Below are 19,999 nucleotides of genomic sequence, written 5' to 3'. Positions count from 1 at the left end.
TTTGTTTGTTTATTTGGGTTTTTTGCTTAGTTTCCACAGGAAAGAGAACCCTGAGTAGAAAGTTCTGTACTGCATGTGAATTTCTGTGCCCCCGCAGGGCTGAATGCCCACCCCAGCTGGGAGGGCGAAGTGCGACAGGGGACAAGACAGAAGGGAGCATGGAGAGTGTGTAACAGGCGTGGGCCAGCTGAAACCCCCCTAGGTGCCGAAGGGCAGACTCGGAGCTCGTCATCTCCCCGGGGAGATGTTTCCTGCAGGAGCCAGGTGCGCACACCAAAAGCGGGCGATGCTGCGAGGTCCGGCGGCCGGAGCGGCCGTGCCGGGGCGCCGTGGGGGGCGGAGGGCCGGCGCCCGCCTCCGCGGGGCCGCCCCGCTGCAGTGTCCCGGCAGCCCGGGAGGAGGAGACGGCGGGGCGCGCAGCAGCAGCGGGGCAACCCCGCCGAGACGTTCGCCGGGCGGGCGGCAGCTCCGCGCCCCGCCGCTCCCGCTGCCGCTCCCGCTGCCTGCGCCCGCGCCCCCGGCCCCATGGCGGGGCCCGCCGCCCCCTGGGCCGCCCTGCTGCTCCTGGCTGCCCTGCTGCCCGCCGCCCTCACAGGTACGCGGGAGCTGCCCGGCGGTGTGGGATGGGGAGCTGTGCCCGGCGCGGGGGACTGCTCGGGGCGCTGCGCTGACGGCAGACCCGATGCTTTGGGATGCCCGGCGGCGCCGCTCTCTGCCCCCACCCGACCCGGAGACAGGCGCCGCGGCGGCACCGCGGGGTCACCCCGACCGAGCCGGGCCGCCTCCCTGCCCCTGCTCCGCGGCAGAGGCACCTGTCACTGCCCCCTGTTTGTGCGGGCCCTTCCTTCAGTGCCCCCCGCAGCCGGGGAGGGAGACCCGAGAGGGGAGGGAGGTTGCAAAGCGGGGCAGGCGCCGGCACCGAGGGGCTACAGGACCCTGGCGGCTCTCGGAGACCGGCCGGGACCCTGCGCGTTACCCCGTTACGGCTTGGCTGCGCCCGGGGCAGCTGCTGGGCGCAGGGCTGCAGCCTGCAGGGACGCTCGCGAACAAACGTGAGCAGAGGGCACCGGAGGGCGGCAACCTCCCGCTTGCCTTTAGCCCGTTGACGCCTTTTTCCCGCTGGCACCGCGTGCTGGTTCTATCGTCCCGTCTGGGCTCTGCGGAGGAGCCCCGCTTGCGCGGTTAGCGGCACTGACACCGGGCAGACCAGCGCTGCAGATCCCCTGGAAGCCAGGAGAAATCCCTCTTTTCTTCGTTCCCGCCGCCAGAGTCCAGTGGATCGGACCCTTTAACAAAGTCCTGTGGATCGGACCCTTTATCAGCGTGGGCGACGCTGTCGCTGCTGTCAGGGTTCCCCGGGCTCGCAGCCTCTGTTTTAAGCTGTTCTGAAGGTGGGGTTGTGGGGAGCAGTGACGGATCTGCCCCGTCCGTTTCCTCGTGAAAGCAGAGTACGTTCACTGCAACCCTCGCGGCACTGTTTGCACCGCAGACAGTGCTGAACGCCGAATCTCCTCAGCTTGTGCCCACAGGGTTTGCACCAGAGCAAGACGGTGCAAAGACGGTATAGATGGACATACGGAGGGATTACAGCACTAGACTGTATCTGCTGGTGTCACAGTAGCCAGGGAGATAGAGGGACACCTGCTCTCAGGCTCTGGATGTGGTGGCTGTCCCTTTTACAGCCCTGTGCTGTAGTTGCAGGGGAGACAGCCAAGGAGGGTAGCATCTCGCATTCCCTGCTCCCCACCCCTCCCCGCAGCTCTGGGCTGCACAGCAGAGCCCAGGACCTCGTGTCACCCGTGGTTCCTGGTGAGTTTTAGTGTGCGGCTAAACAAACTGGAAAGATCTGCTTAACCTGGAACTGCTGTTTCTCTTCCCATAACTTCTTGTGCCCATCCAGGTTAAGCCTGGGATCACAGTCTTGGAAGTGGATTTATAATAGCGCTTCTCTGTGGCAGTGGTAAATGGAGGGGGAACTGGATCTCTGGGGCTGCCTGCAGGCAAGTCAGAGGAGAAGGAGGGAAGGGAGTAGGGGAGTTTGTGTTCTGCTAGCGAGGGAAACATCCATAGGAAATGTCATGGTCTCTGAGAAAAAGTATTAGCTGTTGAGGGCGGGCAGGCTCTTGCTTCCATGACTGTGTAATGTCTAAAGTGATTATTGGGGATTCTGATACTTCACTGAAAATTTTGCATGTAATGTCCATATAGTCTTTCCTTGTTTGCAGTCCCACACCAATGTGCTGTAAAAAACAAGCCAATTTCTGAACAAACCCAAATGTCTTGGCGTAGTGTTATGCAGAGCCCTGCGTGCTTCCCAGCTATGGAACTCTGGAGCACACCAAAACCTGCTGGAGTGGGAATACTGCACTGTTAACCCCAGAGTGGCTGTACAGGACCGAATGTGGGCTGCATGTATGCTCCCTGCCCTTGGTGGTGTGCTGGCCACATTGAGTGGGCACCACTTTCCTTCTCCAGTCTAGAGAGTACTTTATAAGCCATCAGACACAGACTGTACCCTGAACAAGTGCAGTCTCAGGCAGGAGGGCTGGTGGGTTCCAGAGTCCTTTCTCAAGAGGTAAAAGCTATTGCTGAGTGCCTTTGCTGCCCTTGGCCCTGCTTTCTCATCTTCTAGCTCTGTTTGAAATGGCCCCTTCCTGCCTGCCTTTCCACCATGTGCTCTGTTTAGGTGACCTGTTGCAAAGCCACTCTGCACTTAGGAGCCTTTGTCCAAGTGCCACGTCTGGGAGACAGGGAGGCTGCCTTGGCTCAGCAAAGGGGCTCCAGGGAAGTGAAAAAGCCCTTCAGTTTTTGTCTGTGGAGAGAAAGATTTTTCTTTCAGTAAGGATCTGGCACTGAGCTGGTGCTTTTACTTACTCTGTTCTGTTTATCACAGTGGAAAGTCAGCGTGAGGCTTGTGCCCAGGCTTGCTGTGGGCTGTCCCTTGGGCCAAAGAAGCATAAGAGAAGGGTGCTGTGCAGTAGCCAGCTTAGAGGGTAGATCCCATTTGTGTATTGCCAAGAGAGATTTGTTGCTTGCTGCCAGATCCCATGTCTGGAAGGATGGATAGTGACTGCAGAAAACAGTCCTCCTGTAGAAACCCACCTGTGTTGCTTAGACAAACAATATTCAAGCACCACCTGTGACCAGTGGGAGAAATTTGGGAGGAACATTGAAAAGGCTATGCTCGGAGCAAGAGCCTTTTTGACAGCAGCACTAACTCTCATTTTCCTTCTTTGTCTAGACTGTCTAACATAAACAGAGAAAGCAGAAGGGTCTCCAAGGAAATTTTCCACTTCACTTAGCTCTAAGGAATGTATCTTCTCAGTTATTTAGGACAGTGCTGTAATGGTCTTAACTGTATAGCTCTGTACCAGCCTCTGGGTGTGTCAGATGTATGAAAGCTCTTGTGCCGTCCAAATCTGTAATTCCAGCTTTTCAGACAGCACATGGACTGATTTTGGCTGTACATATGGTTAAGAAGATGCTTTCAAAAGCTGATCTATGCAGAAAGAAATTAGAGGAGGGCTGAGTAGATCATGCAGCAAGACAAAGACATGCTAACAGGGGGAATGGGATTTTGTCTGTATTGTCAATGAGTTAATATAGCTCAGACACATTCAGTGCTCACGTGACATATTTCTCATACATGACACTCACATGTGGCTTCTAAGTCTCAAGATAATTTGGTTTGGACTTTATGTCTGCTTCAGGTTGTCTACCTCTGGCTGCAGGTGTGCTGTTGTCTTCCCATCAATGAAGCACAGCAATATTTCTACCAGGCACAGTTTCTGGTGCACATCTGGATCCCATGGTTTCTCTAGCTGGGATTTATGTCACTCATATCTCTCTATCACTGGGAAAGTGCTCAGGAGTGTGGCTAAGGTGGCATTTGGACGTGCTGGCATGAGGCATTGCATCTCTTAAATTTTTACTGCTGCAGCTCAGGTATAATCATGACTGGAACCTTTCCCTGACCAAGGACCTCTAGAGTGAACCTGTGTTTAGCAGCCTGGATGTGATCCCAAAAATGCTAAAACCTGCAGCCAAATCAACCCTTTTTTCCCCCCCTTAGGATTGAAGTGTCAGGATCTGCTTATCTTGTTTTACTTGAGTTACCTGTCTTCATAAATTACTATTCCTTAACTCTCCCTTTCTCCTGCCCAAGTGAACCATAGCTAGGTGCATGCATGTATCATGGGAACATTTACCATTTGTTGCGTTGAGATTTCTGCTGGGAAAGAGGAGGGAGCATTGATGTTAGCTATGCCTCCCGCAGACAGCTAATGCATTAAGCAGGTGAAGCGGTCACTTCTATGGAGGGAATGACGTGGACATTGATGTGCCACCTTCTCAGGAAGCTCCATGCTGCTATTTCCCCCCCCCAAACTGCAGGTGTATCACACTTTCGTGCAACCTGGAGAGGGCTCTCCCAGCCTTGCAGTCTCTGCACTGATCACTCAGGGAGTTATCAGCGCTCTCTGCTGTGTTTTTCTACCCCCAAAATCGCCATGTGTCTTTTCTGTTTTAGGGTTCCCTAAAGCAACAATGTTTTCACTGGTGTGCTGTACCTGCATGATTGCTTTTATTCCTTTGAATGCAGCTGAAATTTAATTCATTTGGAACTATGAGTATTTTCATTATTCCTCAAGATGAGAGACATGGCTTTGCCTCTGCAGTCGGTACCCGTGCCCAGCATGAGAGACAGGGATGAACTGCTGTGTTGTAAGGCAGTGAAATCCAGAAGGGAGCAGCAGATACTGAAGCTGGGGAGATCCTTTCCGCCTGTCTCATGAGGAACCCAAGTATTTTTCTTCATGTGTGTTGAGAACTTGTATTTTGGCTCTGTTCACACCAACACCATAGTCCCTGAGGAGTGGTATGGCTTACCATTTAAAGGGCAGTAGAGGTGTGATGGGTGTCTTGAGGAAATGGGAGGTCGTCTGGAACATCCTTCACTATGCACGACCCAATATAAAGCCTTTGAAATCACGTTTATGTTTTCTTATATGTGTTTGCTATACTGCTGCTTATTCTGCTGCACTGTTGGCTGCAAAACCTACAGTCTGTGTTGAATGTTCACAAACTGCAGTGCCAAAATAAGCACTGCCAAGATCAAGACAGTGGCTTAAATAGCACAAGATTTAAAAAAAGCAAGAACTGCTGAGATCTTTTGCTTTGCTGTCTGTTCTCTGAGTCTCGGGACACATGTTTCCAAGGTTTCCTCCACACCCTGGATATCTAGGGATTTAGAGGGACAATGTGGTTTAGTCCTGCATCTCCACTACCTGCCTCTTACCAAAGAGGCATTTAGACCAGCAGGATTTTGCCCTGCCTGTGTACCTGGCTATATGGACTACTGACGCTCTGATCCCAGCTCTTGCTTTTGTTCTTACTTAAGGCACCAGCAGCATTTGCCTGCAGTACATCCAATGAATAGTTGGATTTGTTTCCTTTGGGTAATGTACAAGCACTCGGAAAGTGTCCCGTTTCCCTGGTTCCTCTTTAAACTTCAGACCAACTTGTAATGAAAAGGAACTTTTTCCACAGTGGACCACATGGTTAAGTACTTAACTACTATACCGGTAGCAGAGTTAACAAGAGCAACATCAGTGTTTACACAGTGTTTCCTTCATTGAGTGCTCTTCATTTGCCTGGGGAGACGAGAGGTTGTACTGACAGCTCATGTGCTTCTTTCTGGTCTCCAGCAAGACCTGTGCAGGCAGCTGAGCTCCCTCCACCTCCTTCATCCTTGAGGGGGTCCTGGTACTCACCTCTCTCCAGACTTCTTGTGCCATGTCTTGCCCTCCTAAGGCACGTGGCTTCTGCGTCACGTAACTCTACAGATGCCAGTTCCTCCTCCCCAGTTCCCTGGAACTGATGTTTGGGATGTAATATAAGATCTTCTCCTCAGAGTTTCTGCAAACGTATCTCTAAACTTCAGCATGTTTTGTACTGCTCACAGCATTTTCAGGATGGTTAAAATCTCTCTGGGTTAAATTGTACATTTCTCAAGCAGCAGTCACCATACCTCACTCTTGTGGAACTTGTAACCTCTGGCCCGCTGTTAGCTCTTCATAAATTACGTCTGTGTGGTGGGATGCAGCAGCTTTTTCTGCGTGCCAAGTTGGGTTGTGTACCCTGGCTGTGTTATGTCCCTGTGCTGTGGCCACAGTTGAGCACTCTTCAGTGCCTCTGAAATCAACTGGCATGTGTGTCACCTTTTTGGTGTAGGTGCTTGCATTTGGTGGGTCTGTATTTAAAGCAAATAGTCCCAAGGAATGGAGATGCAAGAAAAGGTGGAAGAAAGACACAAGTCACGTAGAATTTGTGTACTCTAAACAGAGAGCTTTTCCTAAGCAAAGAGAAATTGCTAGTTACATCAGATGAAATACTGAAATCCCGTGGTAAGGAAGGCAGTCCAAGCTTCTCTTCATCCTGGAAGAAAACGTAAAGGGTACATCCAGATTTAACTCTGTACATGTTAAAAAGTGGTCTGGAGAAGTGTGCATTTTAAATCACCCCTCTTTAGTGACTAACTCAGTCATCAAATCAGTTCTTCATTAAACAGAGCAAATTGCTCTTTGAGGACTGTGGAGTGTGTTCATATTTCACTGTTCCAGTGCAACTATTTCACTATTACATAGTTATTAAGTCCTCTTGGGCATCTTGCAACAGTTCTGGTTCCAGCAAATCTTTCCGACTGTTGTATTCTTCTGGCGTTAAACTGATTATTTTTCCACTGGAGGAGTCAGTCATTCTTAATATATACATCTGCTGTAAAATAAGAGGCAGCTCTTCAAATGGTTATTTGTCATTGTGTTTACTGTATCGGTGACTGCAATACTTTGGCTGAAACTTTTTATGGGAAAAAGTACAGGACTGCTGGAGCTGGAATGTTGGTGTTTCCTGGTCTTTAAAAAGAAGACAGGAATAAGAGAAATTGAATAGTCAACATAATTTGTTTTGGTATTCTGTTATGAAGTGCTTAATCCCTTCTTTCAGAATGGTGTTCTTGGAAGGTACAGAAGGGTTTAGTTGGTAACAGGGAATGATTACTGAGTTTGCCTTAACATTCTTGCAATGGAAAGCAGCAGATGTAACTGACAAAAAGTGCTGCTATGGCTGGAGGCTCATGATACCCAGTGACCAGCCTGAGCCCTGCCACCGGACTGACCAGCCCTTGCAGAGCCTCTGGATGCTCCTGCTGCCGAGGGAGAGGAGCGCGGGAGCAGCACCCAGTGCTCACCCCTACTGCCTCTCTGGCAGCCTGAGAAACAGCCAGGCCTTGTGTCCTCAGCCTTGGGAAGCCAGTGTTTAATTTTGCCTTTGCTGCTGAGATCTTGGGGCAGCTCTGAGAGCGCTGCAGGATTCAGGCTGTAGCCAGATAGATGGAGAGCTGGATTTAGATGCTGTTACTCCTGCTGGATAGTGTCTTGCTTCACATGGCAACCCTGCTGAAATACCTAATAGCATCAGAATCTAGTCCTGCATGAGCAATTGAGCTGCACTTTCACACAGCCTGCATGTCTTTCCCTTTCATCACCTTTTGAAGCCATGCCGAGCTTGGTGACATAATTGTGTGGTCTGGAGCATCAGAGGCATTGCAGATGGCCCTGCAGCTCATGCACCAAGAGGCTGTAGCAGTGCGAAGCTGACAGTGATCTGGTGACTTGGCTGAAGGCTCGCTGCACTTTGCAGGAGTGAGTGCTCTGGGTTATGTGTTTGCAGCCTAACTACCTGTGTCAGCTGAGCTTTGCATCAGCCTCTGTCCCAGCTGTGCCATTGGTTTGATGTTTCTGGTCTCCCAAAGCCAGAGGTACTGTAAACAATTTAAAAACAAATGGCAGTGATGGAAAGGCTCTGCTTGGCTTGGCTGGACTGAGACTTCAGGCTGATTTCAGGTTACATATATCTTTTATGTATGTATTTGATAAGTGTCTGAAGTCATATTACTGGGGAGGAGGACTGTGGATCACAAGGCCTGGTTTCATTCATAGGTCTGAGACAAACTTTCAAAGTATCTCACCTTTCCCAAGCTCCATTGGGCATTTTAAAAATTAGTTGAATGCATTTTCCATGCTGTTATGCTGAAGAACTGCCCAACCTAAGCCACTGCTCTCTTCTACTTAAAATTTTCCAAATAAGAAGTAATGACTGATATCGTCTGTCAGTTGCCCAAAGCTGAATGTATACAGATGCAATATTGCTGTCTTTCCAAAGAAAAAAGGCCAACAGAAAATGAAATTAAACAGAAAAAAAAACTCTTCTGAGAGACATAGCAACAGTATTGAAAACCTAGAAAATCTAAACCTTTAACAGAAATATTAGCAAGGCAAATTTTCATGTTAGATGTGTATAATAATGTACATTTTGTTTGCAATGTGATGGTGCTGTGCTGGGGCATTGAGTTCCTGTTCTTCGCTCTTAGTGGCTACTGTAAGTCAAGTCAGTCCTCCAAGAGCATGAGTACATGCTTAAATGGGAGGCAGGGGTCTGACCGCTCAGCAGGCAAACTGTGTATGTTTTCATGAAAGCCCTTCCCGTTCAGGTCAGAGCTGCTGGGTTTCGGTTGCTGAGTTCAAGTTTATTGCCACAAGATGTCTGAGACCATACATGCTCCTCATCTGCCCTCCCAGCAGGTCCCAGTGCCATGCACCTTGGAAGTGCTCATTGCTGAGGGCCAGACACCTCTGCAAACACTCATTTTAAACTACCCTCAGGGAGGGATGAGTGGTATGAGACATTGTGGAATTCTGGTCATGTTTGGTATCATACCATGCAGGTTGGGCTGGAAACCTGCAGCTGATGATGTGACATGGGAATGAGCGTGAAACCTTGGAAGTATGGAAGTAGATTTCAGACCACCTCTTTAAGCGAAGTTAAAAGAGAAATGGCTTTGCATGGACTTAAGACTTTCCTTGTGGTGGTGACTAGCCAGCTGTCCCACGTTGTGCTAGCACGGGGCAGTCACAGGCAGGCTGGCGTGGGCACAGCTGTGCCTGCAGAGTGTGTCTAGGATGGAATGGTGTCCACACTCCTAGTTGGGAGTGGAGGGAAGGAACCATCCATGTATATGTTGATGGGGGAAAGGGAGAAGGAAATACAAGAGAAAACAAGATTTTTTTTCTAACACCAGCAGGAAGAGAGGAAGGATTCAGCCTTATGGAGAATGAAGTGAGAGCTCAGATAACTGATGGACCTCAGGGTCTGGTGGGGGTAAGCATCAGAGAGTCTGATGAGTTAATATGGATGTTTCTGAAAGAAGGTAGTATGCCTGAAGAGAGGGGGTATTATTTATAATTGCAGTAAGGGTGGCAGAAACAGACCCTATGAATCCAAACATAGGAGCCTCCATGAAATTAGACTTATGTGAAAGGAGCCATTTGGCTTTTTGCAAATATATATTTTTGCTGCTTGTGCTGTATAAATATATTTTTAAAAACCTCAAAATTTTGTTATAGTTACAAGCGATCCCTATAAAAACTGAGAAAGCAAATAGTGAAACTTTGAAATGTTCTGTAGGAGCTTTTGAGTAATTTGGGGCCCTTCCGTATGGAAAGAAATCACTGTGTTTCAGGAAGCTTTGCGGCTTTAACAAAATGTTTATGATACTGCATGGTAGCAGATGGCCATCCCAGAAAATGGTAGCAAGTTGCTTAAGCTACTTGTAAATGGTTGCAAATTTCTTTGCCTTGCTCCAAGTAGCCAGCCTTGGTTTTGAGAGATCCAAGCTAGGAATTTGTCTCTGCTGTCACTGCAGGGCTGCTTCCCCAGCACTGGTCACTCAGCACATCCAGATCTAGGCTGCCCATAACTCTGATGAGTAACATTTCCTTACATGCCATGCAGATCTAGCCAAAGCTCCGTGACAGTAGAAGATATTACTACCATAGAACTAAGGACTGGTTTTCATCAAGAGCTTGTTGTAGGGTTGAGGAGAGGGGGAATTGTAGGTCACCAGTGTTGGTGATGGGTGGTTCAGAGCTCACAAGCAAAGTGGGAAATGCCGGGTAGATGTTTTGGTATTTGAAAGCTTCACTCACTCCTCTGAACTGCAACCAGCACCAGCTTAGTGTCAGAGGGTCACCTTGGCAGCAGTCAGAGAGAGTACACCTTTTCACTCCATCCCTCCTTCCAAATCTCCTGCTTTGGGTGTTCAAACAGTGATACATGAATAACATAAAATAGGAGTCCATGTACATTGGTAATGTATGGCTCTAGCAGTCTGCTAGCTGTGGCATGTTAAAGATTCTGGAAGTTCTTTCTGAGACTTGCTCTCCTGATTTCTGCAGAGGCTTTGTTAACAGGAAGAGTTGATTTTCTTCCCCAGAGGTTCTTCTTACTGTATATCCCACTGGTCAGGGATATTCTGTGCTGTGTGGGGAGAAGCCACAGGTTTTGCACCTCAACATTGGAGACCAAAACATCAGTTGCTTTGTAGATATGTGTATTTTCAGTTCTAGATATCCCTGGGCTAAACCAAGGAAGATGACATAGATTCTCTTTTACAAACCTGCAGAGCTGTTGAGTGCATCTTCAGTGTGAGTGCTTATGTTCAGATGCTTTTCAAGGGTACTAATTGGGTAAAATCTTTGCCAACTATCCCAGCTAGTAGTTGATAAACCACAGTGTGGTGAGTTCAAGTGGCTGCTGCCATGTGTCTCAGTCATGTCTGCTCCGCTATGAAAGAACTATCTATAACGTGTAAAACAGCCCAGGGCTTTGCATGAAGACATTGCTTTGAATATGGCTGCAGAAGGTTACTTTTTGGAAGTAATGAAGATCTGTGCCTATCTGAGCCCAACCTAATGCAGAGCTCCTAAGAATAGCAATAGTACTATTCTGGCCATTTCCTTGGCATGCACTTTACCTAGTATGTATGAGTTTTGCACTTCAGGAGCCTTGGAGTGTGTGCCACCAGCTTCCCTTTTAGGGTACAAAGCTACGTATATACTTTTTGAAAGATATTTTACAATAAATAATGTGTAATAAAGTTATTTAGAAGAATCAGGACTGGTATTATTTCAAGACATGAATTGTGAACAGTTTTATATTACAGGTAGATAAATAACATTTTAGTGGTTTCATTTGCATTTTCCGTGGAGAAGAAGAAACAAAGACACTGTTATTTTAGGATGTACATTTTCCAATGTACACCTCTGTGAAGAAACTTAATCTTTGAGACTTATTGATGAAAGAGCAGAGGTTAATATTGAGCCTGTGTTTTGTTCTCAGCAAACCTTTACCTTGGGAAACTAACTTTTCTGATTATGAAAGATTTGCAATGTGAAATAAAAATTAAGTGTTTTAACTTTTTTTTCCCTTCAATTCACGATGAAGCCTGAATTCCTGCTCTCTGACTTTGTGCGTCTGAGGCATTTTTGGCAGTTTCTAGTGGAAATTTGAACGTGCACTTCAACTAGAGATGGAATGGAAAGACTTTACATAAACATGTGAATCTCCAGTAGATTAAAAAATCTGTGCTACTTTACCAGGTAAGGGAGCAAATTTTGATATATTGAGCTGGTTTTGAAAAGAGGTGTAAACCAACCTCCCCTCAGGCAAATATGATGCTTGAGGGTGATTTTGATGATGTCTGTGATATGCATAAAACAATGAACTAAAAGCAGAGCCACAACATCCAGACTGCCAACACTCTGAATTCAAACACAATCTTCATTTCAGAAATACCTTACTGATCATCTTTCCCCCTCCCCTTTTTTTTTTCGCTTGGGTGTCTGTGTATGTGAAAATCACCATTTTTTTTTGAATTTTCAAAATCCAAGGTATCTAAATAACAGTTGAAGCCGTGAGTTTTTTACTAGTTGTGGCTTGGTTATCACTTGTTGCTGTGTCCACAAATGACTGATCTAATCCATTTGCTGACTGTTAAAGCACCCAAGACAGGTTTTTCAGAGCAGGGATGTAAAGGTGAAGGTGTCTGAGAGTTGTCAGTTTCCTCCCACAACCCATCACAAACCAATACAGAGTAAGCTAGCATTTCTCTCCTGCTTTGAGGATGAAGGTCCAGCAGCCAATAGTTGAGAGAAGTTTGGATGGAAATTGGGTGTTTGAATAGGAGTATTTAATTAAAAATAAAATTCCCATATAAAGTGAATAATATGAACTAAGCATGTGAAGCTTTGTGCCTTATGGATGTGGGTAACCACTGTGTGATGAGGTTGGAGTGAAAGCTAGTGCAGAAAGAGAACTGTACTGCCTGCTGTGACTTTCCATAGGCCTAGACCGTATCTCCCATCAGAAAAATGATACACAACATTTTCTTCAGCCATTGAGTGAGCAGGGCCTCGCTCTTCACTTGACTGCTTCTGTAACATGCCACTGACTTTCATAAGATTCCACTGATGTAAAAGGCGAGCAATGGAGTGAAGATTTAGGTTCACAAGAAGTAATCCAGGTGCACAGCATAAAGATGCTGCCATGGTTTAGTTAGCCTCCTAATGAGCAGAACAATTTTAATAGGTGTGTTTTCCTTACTGGAGACCTATGGCCATACCTGTGGGAAGCAGGACAGAGGTTGGCTCACAGAAGCGCATGCTCTGGCTCTGTCTTGTGTCCCCTGCCAACTCACTTCAAAGCTCACTCAGGCTGTGAGGAGCAATGGTGGAGGGGATGCATGACAACCTAGAAACAATACTCACTCTTTTTTTACTACTTCGCCTGTGGGCATCCTTTGAGGTTCAACTAGGAGGGAATAAACTGGCTCATCTGCAAGCCTGCATGGGGGTGAGAATAAATGTAGGTAGGCTGCAGAACCAGTATCCATGTCCAGTCTGGGCAGAGTGGCATTGTGCATGTTCCATGCTGGTGTCAGTGCTGGAGAGAAGGACATTTGTGGGCCTGTAATCCTGTACAGCTGGGTCATTCTTCCCACCTAGCTGTACCTGTGTGGACATTAGCTGTGGGTGGAGAAGTATTAGTTTCATGTTCAACTTAAAAAAAGCTCTGCATATCATGCCTCTTGTGGAAATCTCTAAAGAAAGCATTTCCTCAGTGGCAGCTTCTCAGTATATGAGCGAGCCACTGAGATTAAGTCAGTCTGAGCAAATATTTTGTTGTATTCCATGTTTTCATGAAACCATCAGAAATTTCAGTTAAATGGAGCAGTGCTAGCAGCTGATGTAATTTCTTCCTGTTGCCATGGTGGATTTTACCATGTGTATTTGTACCAGGGGTCAATTCTTTCTTGTAGAAACACATGTATATTAGAAACACATTATATAGAAACACATTATATAGAAACACATTATATCTCAGAAGTGTCTGCTCGCAGTGTGGAAGTCAGTGTACTTTATGAGAGGGATAATATCCATCCTGGTGCAAGTTTTGTATTATCTTCATGACTGCTTTTGTAGATAAAATTGCCAAGTTTTAAGAGGAGAATGAGACTGTTGCTGCTCATGTGGCTTGCGCAGCCAAAATCCATATGGCTTGTGCAGCCAAATCCTACCTGGGTTCCAAGGACACTTACAGTATCTCCACACCCCTGACAGTCTTCAAAATGTTTGAGAGACAAGCAGACTGGGGTGGTGGAGAGCAAAGGGGAGCCCTGCTTTCCAGGACCTTGCAGTGGAAGGACCTGTTGAAATCCGTGAGTTTGCCCTGGGCACCTGTGACACATGGATGCATGGGTGTCCTTAGGTCTACCCTGAGGAGCCAGGGAGTTGCTCAGGGGGATCCTGCTGCCTTGTGAATCTCTCAGGGGATATTTCTTCTCCTGCTTTCTCAAGCACTTAGAGAAAGCAATGTGAACTGGGCTTAAAGCGTAGTTCTCTACGGTAGGGAGAGTGTTACCTCTTGTGACACCAACAAGTTGATTTGACATTGATCGAAGAGTGCATCCAGGGCCAATGCTGTTAAAGGCCCCAGGCTTTGTAGTGGTGGCTGTGAGGAGAGTGTGAGGATGGTACATGCATGCAGGTGGAAGTCAGGGAAAATGTGACTTTCAAATATACAGAACTATGTGGTAGGTTTCTCTTCTGTTCTGTCCACCTCTTCTCTTCAATGGACAGTGTATTTTCCATACCTGTTTTGACAGCAAATATACATAAAAAATATACATAAAATATACATAAAAAAGCAGTATGAGTCAGGTGTCCCTTACTTTAAAGAGGAGACTAACCAAATTGTAGGACTTAGCTTTGTGGCAATGCTATGTTTGCTCTTTACTTTCCTAATGTGGTTTTGCGGTAATATATGTGCTTCATCTTAGACTGTCAGAAAGACAAAAGTTACCTCAATTTAGAGTAAAAAAAGAACATGAATATGGACGCAAGAACAAATTGGAGGTGAAAAGGATGTGATGGCTACAGTCATGAACACAGTGTGGAAAGACCATTCTTTGAAAGGGTGTGTTTGTATTCCATACAATGTCTTGCCTGGCATGAGTTGCTTGGTATGGGTTCATGTTCTGATTTTCTCAGGCAGGTTTCTTTCCACTTACTGAACTTCTGACTAAAGCTAGAGAGCAGTCTGTACAAAAATTATGTAGAGGAAAACAATCTTGGTTTTAACTTTATCCTGTATTTTTGTTGTGTTTGTGATTGCAGTCAGATTAAATTCAGAGGGCACAACTTAAAGCACCCTTAGGCTCTGATTTATCTCTGAAACAGGGCTTAAGATGTTGTAAGTTGATATTTGTGCTATTTCTGCAATTGAATATCCACTGAAGCCAAGAAATGTGGGTTTCTTGTGCACTAGGAAGAGTCTGAGTGTCACAGGAGCTGCCAGCTGAGACAGCCAGGAGTCCTGTGAGGTAGTACAGTGTCAGCAGGGGAAAAGCACTAATATCCCCTCTATCCTGAGGATGAGAGGTTGAAGGCATATGCACAGAATTGTTTGGAATCAGTGGCTTTATTAGGTCCATTGACACCTCACACCATGCCTCTTTGTTGATGTAAAAGAAATAGATAAGCTTTACTATAAACTTGATTTTCTGTAAAATCAGTAAGTTCCCATTCTTGCAACCCAAATTTCCAGTGACAGGCATGATAAAGTCGAGTTTCCCACTGAAGCCAGGAAGCTTTGGGTCAAATTGAAGTACCACAGAGGTCGAGTCCCTCCTTACACCCTTCCGTTTTTAAGCTTGGAAAAGGTTAGGCTTGAAGTCAGTAACGAAGATTAAGAGGCGACCTGTATATACACTTGAAACTTACTCAAATATTATAGATTTGACTTTTATTTGTTACGAAAACCTAAAGGCTATAAGCCTTATTCTGCTGATGATACCACCTAATCCAGCTGTGCTCTTGTCCTCTGTTTTCTGGACTCTGAAGGAACAGCTGGAGTCAGAATTGTGGCTCTGTCCTGCATAGAAAGAAAAATCCTTATGTTGTCAGTTGTTTTCACAGTACCTCTGGCTGATACAGTTGAGCCATGTCAAAGAAAACAATCCCCCAGAAACAAAATTATTTCCACCAGATGAAGAACTTCAAATACTTCAATGTAAGCAAGCTAATACTATCAGGACCTGAAAGATGCATCAAAGAGAATCCCGAGGAGAAACAGAGTATTATCAATGTGAGTTAGTATTAGACAGCCAGGTGGAGACGTATCTAGGCAAAGGGATAGTTTGAGTAGCAGATTTAAAAGGACTTTTCCAATGCTGCTTTTGGAGTAGCTGGTTTAAAAACACTTCCGAACTGGGTCTACCAGATGTTCAGCTTTTTCCATTTTTTGCTTATTAGGGAGTGGGGAGTAATGAAGTTTTTATGACATACAAAGTACATTCTTCATTAACGTTGCTTCCTTTTCTCTTAGCAACTGAAGATTTTAGTTTAGAGGGGTATATAGCCCTACATACCATACCTGATTTACAGTCTATGCTATATCCATTCATATCCATCTCACTGCCTTATGCTTGGAAGCTTTCAGGGAGGCTTGCTACTGGAATGAGTTTCACGTTTTACTCTCCAGAAGTAGCTGCTGAGCTGAGCAGTGGTTGTAGTTCTCCAGGAGCTAAACGTGGCTTGATGTAAACCATGTGTTTTGCAGCCCGGACCATGCATGTTATGTGGGTGGCAACAAGGAGCCCCAAGGGCCAAGCTGTGCAGGCAGGAGAACTGACAAACCCACCTTCTTAATTCTTCTGGACTATGGGGTTTTTTTGTCTCTTTCTCGTCATGAAGGCTCCACACACATGCGTATTACTAATAAATATCTTTATTATTATATGTATATCTCATTTTCACAAATGTTAGTGTTAAAAAGCTTAAACAGTAGAAAATCAATAAAGTCCAGATTAAAGTTGCAGTTTTGTCCCTGTGGCAGTGCTGGAGTATGCCCAGAGGAAACTGGGAATGCTGAATCCTCTGCCTGCATTAGAGGGAGCAATACACACTTTTTCTGCAGCAGAACTCATGGAAGGCTGTTCATATGGTTGGCAAGTTAAGCAAAAAGTCCGTTGAGGGTAAATGTTAAAATTGTTGTTATGATTTATGGACCAGCTACCAGGCTCTTTTTCATGGTCTGGAATAGTATTGGAATGCTTTTTGCTACCAGATACTATCATAGTAAAGTATGTACATATATCATTTTGGATGTCAGGAAAGGCGGGGATGAAGCTGTTGTTGGTACAGATGCTGTGGCATCCCACAGAGCCGTACTGCTCATGGATGTTCTGCCTTGTAAAACCCTGGTCAAGCCACAAGCTGCCCTCCAAGCTTACATGATGTTGAACTGTTAGAAAAACATCTTGGTTTAGGGCATGTGTTTGATAATGGAGACATGATGCTTGCAGAGGAGGACACAGACTAGTTATGACTTTGAACATGATTGCTCTGCCATGTATGGAATGAATGGAGGTAATGTCCAGGGTCAGGATAGCAGAAGGGGATCTGAATGGGAAAGTATTTTGAATTACACTTGTTATGACTCCTTTATCCTCCTGCTCTTATAGCAGAAGTGCTTCTTAGTCACCCAGCTTAGCCTGGGGGTGGTCAGAAATGGTCAGGGCAACTCCATACCTTTACCAGCTGTGTTCACCTGCTCTGTCTCCACAAGGAGCCCCCAAAGCTGTTGTCACTCCGATACCACCTTTCCTCCAACTCTCTGCGGAGGCAGGTGCTCCACAACACCCTGAATGGGTGTTTGCAGGCCAGGGCCATGGCTGCAGTGGGCTCTGGCAGCCCCTGTGGTGTTTCTGGGGGCTTTTGCCACCGTAATAGTTTGGTCACTGGAGAAGCCCAGACATGAGGTATCCAAAGTCAGTGGGTGCGCTAGAGAGGCTGAGCTACAACCTCAGAGGGCTCCCTTCAGAGGTTGCTGGTGCAGAAGCAAACCTGTGCATGGGCATCAGTGGGAGAACGTGAAGTCTTCAGTAAGTCACTGTTGGTTGTTCTTAAGTCGTAATGCGTGTATTAATCGTGCAGAAATGCATTGCTGAGTTTGGAAAATGCCCTGGTCCACTGTGCTTAGCATTCAGAGGGTTCTTTAAAGGGAGCACTGGAAATTTCTTTTGATGCTGTCAATTTAAAGAATGTCCTCTGGATGCCAGGTGACTCCTCTACAGATGTATAATGAATTGCTTTCCTTGAATCAGACATTACCACTGGATACTGATCCTCTGCCCAAAACTCCTGACTGGAGCCTGATGAATTATGGCGCACATTCGTTGTGCTTTGCAGGAACTAAAGCGTTCCAGTCCCAGTTTCTGCACCCAAGGAGAAGTGTGTGGAAATGTGCTAGTCGATTTTTTTTTCCTACAAGAAACAAAGGATTTGTGTCGCTTCCACTGCTTTAACTGATTAGCTTATTTCCAGGTGGAGATATGATACTGAGAGTATAAATTAGAGGCATTGAAAAAGTTGATCAGCTCACATAAGGACAAGGCTAACAGTGTGGTTTAAAATGCTAGGGGACCTACTGATGCAGTAAGCCTGATGGTGTATTTGTTGTCCCATTTCTGTCCTACTTTCTCTGGTCATATACTTAGGCATTTACACGTTAGTGAAGATCCCCACTAGAGCTAGTGCTCTGCTCTGTGCCATGGCAGGTCTGAAGTAAATTGTTGAGTCCAGGGTCTTGTGGAATTAGAGCAGTTAGCACATCTCCGTTCAGAGGGCCACATCAGCACTGTTTGAGCTGGCTCACTGACTGCAGGAAATATCTCTGCAGAGTGAACACTTCTTGGGATGGCCCCAGTCCAGTCCTCATTGAAGCTGGTAGAATTGTTCACATTTTCTCAACAGAACTTGCATCAAACCGTCAACTTAAAACAAAATATCCTGTAATGCTTTGCCAAAGTGACACAGTGCATTAATTTTTGGGTGGAAAACAAGTATTTTCCTGTGATATTATATCTGTCCTCTTTCTTCTTTTCTGATGATGTGGCTTGCAGATAGCTGTATGGCAGTAGTTAACAGTGAGAGTATGTGAAGGTGAGGAGAAAAGCTGCTTCTCTGTGGATTGCTGAATGAGAAAGATGGGATGTTTTCTTTCCCCCATCTTTTTCAGTTATGGTAAAATGACATTTTGCTTTTCCTGTTCATGAATAACAACTGGGTTGAGAGCCATAAGCTGCACTAAGGACTATAGGGCTTTAGACGCATGGCTTTACTAGTAAAGCTCTGCTTTCTCCTTTTCAAATACACTTTGTTTAATAATCTGTTTCAAATCGGGTGAAAAACCAAAATGGCATATCAGAATTGTCCCAACCCTTAAAGCCAACATACAAAGTGATTTACCTACTGGAAGGGGTAGAGCACCGTTTGGAAAACAGTGCCCACTGGGGGCATGAAGAAGAACGGAGTGTTGCGAAGTATTTTTGCAAACAATAAATTTTTTCCTGGAGAAGGTTGGGCCATAATTGAGCCAGTACATGAACACTGCCACATGAGTGTGAGGCTTTACTCCCCGGCTTTCCTGGTGCCTCCTGTGGGGCTGGCATTGCTCAGTGTTTCTGCACCCCTGGGCAGATGCCTGCCTTTGTTTCACAAGCTGTCAAAAAAAGGGGTAGTTGTAGAGCTGTCTTAAGATGTGTTGGCCACATGTGTTCTGAACTTTAGTGTCACTGATCAAGCAGTTGCATTTAGGACTGGCCAATACAATAGGTTTTAGGAGTGCGAATGTTTTACAAAGAGTCTTGCCTCACAAATGGAATTAAATTTAGAGTTGCCAGATGAAGAATCAAAAGGTAGTGCCTCTTTTTTTCCTGTTCATTAATTCACTATCATTTTTTGCTACAAGTACAGCTGATACCTTTGTGGTGATATCCAGACTTGGACACTTATGAGAATGCATGGTATAGAGGAATATTGTTTCCCAAAGAAATAGCTCAGAGATCTAGGAACCATCTCTGGCTGAGGTACTATTCTTAGTCCTAGTGAGGGGTTTTGAGAGGAATGCTATAAGGTGTTGGTAAACCGAGTTGTTCAGCTGGATTGCACCTTGGCAGTGGTGCAAAGTTCTTACCTCAGAGGACAATTGGTTGAGCTTAGGGAGCAGTTAAAGACTTCTTAAGACAAAGATCTTTGAGGAGGATGAATGAACTGAGCAGTTCAGCGCATTTTATTTGATCTTCCATACTGTTTTGTCTGGTAAATCAGCAGTAGTCTTAAATTCGGGCTCCAGAGTCAGTAAGTCTCATTTGATGCTTAGAACTTAATTTAAAAATAGTAATAAAACCAAACCACACCCTTCCTCCTCCCCCCCCCCCCCCCCCGAAAAACCCAAATAAACAAAAAATCCCACCAGTTAGTTGTTGCAGTGCAGACAATGATGATTTTTGGTCAAGTTGCCCATTGCAGGATTTCATTTGAAAGCTGCCATTTTTGGCCTTCTGATGACTTTGTTGTCTCTAAGCAGTTACAACTTCTGCTTTCAAGCTGTTACTTTGCATATGGCTGGGTCACTGGGCTTAGTCTCCCAGACTTCTGCCTGAAGTGAAAAGAGAAATTGATTGTTGTTTATAAAATGTATTGATGTTGTCTACTTACTGTGCCAAGTATGTGTCCTCTGTGCAGCAGAACACATTTTTATA

At 45.8% G+C, this 19,999-nt stretch overlaps 1 protein-coding gene across 1 annotated transcript in view; it reads left to right on the top strand.

Moving 5' to 3' along the window:
* Positions 1–244: 244 nt before the first annotated feature.
* The window catches only part of FNDC1 (fibronectin type III domain containing 1), a 67,592-nt gene continuing 47,837 nt past the window's right edge, over positions 245–19,999 (top strand). Inside the window, exon 1 of the mRNA XM_032684189.1 lies at positions 245–264. The gene's annotated coding sequence lies outside the window, so the exon portion shown is untranslated. The remainder of the gene's footprint in view (positions 265–19,999) is intronic.

This window comes from Chiroxiphia lanceolata, chromosome 3, assembly GCF_009829145.1.
Source record: "Chiroxiphia lanceolata isolate bChiLan1 chromosome 3, bChiLan1.pri, whole genome shotgun sequence".
NCBI classification, from domain to species: domain Eukaryota; kingdom Metazoa; phylum Chordata; class Aves; order Passeriformes; family Pipridae; genus Chiroxiphia; species Chiroxiphia lanceolata.
The sequence above is the reverse complement of the archived record's forward strand: the minus strand, read 5'-3'. Positions and strand labels throughout refer to the sequence as shown.